The sequence below is a fragment of the Frankliniella occidentalis genome, unplaced genomic scaffold, assembly GCF_000697945.3.
Source record: "Frankliniella occidentalis isolate FOCC.00 unplaced genomic scaffold, Focc_3.1 Scaffold15, whole genome shotgun sequence".
Classification (NCBI taxonomy): Eukaryota; Metazoa; Arthropoda; class Insecta; order Thysanoptera; family Thripidae; genus Frankliniella; species Frankliniella occidentalis.
In genome coordinates, this window is record NW_026267145.1 from 2,526,206 (window position 1) to 2,529,242 (window position 3,037).

At 53.4% G+C, this 3,037-nt stretch overlaps 1 protein-coding gene across 1 annotated transcript in view; it reads right to left on the minus strand.

The window, feature by feature from the left end:
* Positions 1 to 3,037, minus strand: part of LOC113205069 (threonine aspartase 1-like) — a gene marked incomplete at its 5' end in the record, with an annotated part of 95,269 nt that overhangs the window by 78,071 nt on the left and 14,161 nt on the right.

The window sequence follows — 3,037 nt, forward strand, 5'->3', positions numbered from 1 at the left end:
GCCCGGCCCCGCCCGCTGATTGGCCGGCGGGCGCTCCGTCGCCACGGCAACGCCGTCCATGAGCGCGGCGCGCTGCCAATGAGAGGACGGCCGCACAAAGGCAGCCTTCGGCTCGGGTCGGGGAGGGAAGACCACGCTGCCGCCGCCGCTGGGGGGGAGGGGATAGTTTTCAGCGCCGTGTTTGCGTGGTGAGGTTGAAAACAACTCTCCGGCTAAGACCCCCTCGCTCGCGCCGCGCCGAGCCGCGCCGAGCCGCGCCGAGCCCTGCGGGGGCGGGGGTGGAGGACAAGTCAAGAGAGGGGGGCTCGGTTCCTGCCCCGGGGCTCCCGGGGGCCGCCGCAGTGACGGTGTGGGAGTCATGAGCACCGCGCCCGAACTGGCAGTGCGACTCACCGCTCAGATTAGGGTTTCACCAAATCATTGATATTTTTTCGCAGGGACTACGATTATTCTGGCTCTCTCTTTCACCCACCCACCCACCCACTCTCTCACACACACACACCTCTTAGCCAGCAGTCATCTAGCAAAATGACAAAAAATAATTGCGCTAAGCAGTATGAAAGTGTAGTTCCTACCTAGATCGAACCACTATAAAAAGTTTTCGTGTTTTGACGAAAAAAATTGTTACAAAGTGCTTCGTAAAAAATAATTTACGAAAATATTTCGTGTCAATTTATGAAACAGTTCGTAAAGTTACAAAAGTATTTCGTAACGGATGCAAATTTTTGGGTCATCATAAATCATAAAAATTGATAAAATATATACAAATTAATACCTTTTAGTTGGAGCTTTGGATTTTACAAAGCAATTCGTAAAATAACGATTTACCGTAATTGGTTAAAAACGAAGTTTTCGCAATAGAAAATTAACCGACAAAATTTCGTAAAATCACGATGATTAGTTTCACAATTGAAGTTTTGGGCGCCCTAAATGATTTTCTCCAGATGCAAAAGATTTTTCGTGGGGCTTCACACATTTATTGCCAAGCCTCAAAATCCGAAATTTCAGTGGCTAGTACGAACTAATAATTTTCTACCGGGAACATAAGTGAAACGCACGACTGAACCATCTAAAGTATGCGACGAACACACTTGGTCTTTTTTCTCAGTGCAGCACTCAGGCGCAGTCAGAGGACCTCGTGACACTCAGGACAATCGGGTTGTTTGCAGGGCACATGATGACATTGTGACTTTTTTGTGGGAATCCTTCGCCACATACAACGGCACAACGCGTCCAGAAAGTATCGGAGTCGTGACAGAATGTCGCACGCTCCGTAATGTATTTATCCGTCACCTCAGTCGGCGCCCATCAGCCCGCTCCTCCTTAATCGAACGCTTTCAGAGTAACAGCGCTGAAAGGGGAGGGGGGCAGAACAAATAATAATGAGTGTAATAATACCTTTCGACCGTGGCGCGCCGCCCGCTTGCTCGTCGTGAGCACCGGCAATTTATACTTGTTTCGAATAATTAATATCGATTCGCCCACAGCGAAGCGGTAGAGGAGAGGAGGGGGGAGGGGGCTCCCAGAGGGGCACTGCCTTTGTGAGTGAAACTGCCTGCTGGAGTGCGCAGTAAGTGTAAGTGTCTCCGTGCGCGTGTGCGTGTGCGCAGGGCACACGAGAGATTGTGTGCATGGCTGGAGGGGAAATTAACTGGCAAGGGCTGATGTCGAGGGCACACGTGTGCCCGCACGTGCGCCCAAATTAACCCCACTGCTTTGACGATCTAGAGCAGCGCGCGCCGCGCCGCCGCCAACTCGGCGGGAATGCCTCGTCACATTGTCGTGCGCCATTCAAGGTGGAGGGGGCCAGGAGCAGCAGCAGCAGCGACTGCTGTAAGGGGGGGGGAGGGGCTGCTTCACCAGCGCCCGAGGAGGAGACGAATGGGGGTGCGACGTGGTTCAGGCCAAAGGCGAGCCCCCACAAAAACGCCACGGCGCGCCACGCCACGCCACGCCAGGCAAATGGATGGGGCGGCCCGTAATGGGGTGCAGCCGTGCAGTGGACACGACTTTGGGGATGGAAATGGGGGGGGGGGGGCAATGGCACCGCCGCGGGCGGGAACACACTAACCGCCTCCGAACGGCACGACGGAGCAGCAGCGGAACTAATCCCGACCTAGGGTGTGGTGGCCTCCTCCACCCTCCTCGTTTCAGTCATCACTCTCAGCTCTGAAACGGCGGGCGCAGACTCACACCCCTGTTTAGTCCCGCTCCCCCTCTCCCGTTTCTATTTTTCGGGTAAGTGTAGCGACTTTTCGTCGTATATTGTTGTTTGTGAGCGATTGAGCTGTTGCAAACATCCCATCAGAAATTCATGATAAATGCAACAACCGTAGGAGAGACTTCGCACCTACTGTTTCAAGTTAAATATTTCACGAATATCAAAAATTCTTCATGAGAATTATTATTAATGAAGTCTTTGAGTAATATGCAAGTACTTCCCGTCCGACAGCGTTCGCTGCACGGTGCATGCATGAGCGATGGATCGTGGAAGCAGCCGAAATCCCCCCGTGGCGGCGGCATAGGGGCAGACTGGAATAAGGGGAAAAGCGGTGCAAATTGCTAGTAGATTTTTCTTTCGGTGGAGGAGATGGAGTGGGTTCTGCGGCCGCCACGGCGCGAGCAGGATAGGAGGGTAAGTCGGCCAGGAAGGGGAGAGGGGCGGCGGCGGCACCTTGGAAAGCTATATCCTGCTGTTGCCCAGCCAGACTATTTCAATCTCCGCCGCCCTGGGAAAAATAGTAAGTGGCAAGGTGGCATTAAGGTGGCAACAAGGTGGCGAGGTGGACGAAGTGGCATGTAAGGGGCAAGGAAGTGGCAACCAGGTGGAATGCGGCCGAGTGGCATAGAGGTGGCAAGCAGGTGGACCTGGGTGGCATCAAAGTGGCATCGAAGAGCCAGCCCCAGGTGGATGTTAAGGGGCATCTAGGTGGTATCGTAAGTGGCAAATAGGAGGTTAGGTGGAAAGTAACTTAGAATAAGTGGCGAGGCGTCCTGCCAAAAGCGGTCAATTGAAATGCAGAGACAATAAAAAACA